The sequence below is a fragment of the Theobroma umbraticum genome, unplaced genomic scaffold (assembly GCF_002168275.2).
Source record: "Theobroma umbraticum cultivar Fairchild unplaced genomic scaffold, ASM216827v3 scaffold_89.0, whole genome shotgun sequence".
In the NCBI taxonomy this organism is placed as follows: Eukaryota; Viridiplantae; Streptophyta; class Magnoliopsida; order Malvales; family Malvaceae; genus Theobroma; species Theobroma umbraticum.
In genome coordinates this window covers 933,646-934,105 of record NW_018397271.1, presented here as the reverse complement: position 1 = coordinate 934,105, position 460 = coordinate 933,646, and positions in this window count along the sequence as shown.

Sequence of the window (460 nt, the reverse complement as noted above, 5' to 3'; positions counted from 1 at the left end):
TGATGAAAATCAATGCAAGCATGACGATGACTTCATTTGTATATGTTTTGGTACTTTGACCATATCTCTCTCCAAACAAATCCAAATGAGGTGATTCTTAGACCACTAGAATTCTGAGAAGAAGGGATACATTGTTTGTTTTTATCAATTCACCCAGTTCTGATTGCATCATGATCAAAATATTTGTCAAAGTCGGAGCACTGTAGCAGTAAACAAGGACTGAATATGATGCGGTATTTGGAGCATATCTTTCAATCCAGGAGTCCAATTGATGTGATTCTTGATCCATTGGAAAGCTAAGAGACAGGGATAAAACTTTATGTTTACTACTTTGACCAGTTTGGAACATCTCAGGGTGAAACTTATGTTTGAAATTGATAGACTGCCACAACACTGGGAGAACAAGGCTACAACGTTGATGAAAGGAAGCAGACATATAAAATTTTCAGAGAGCTCAGAG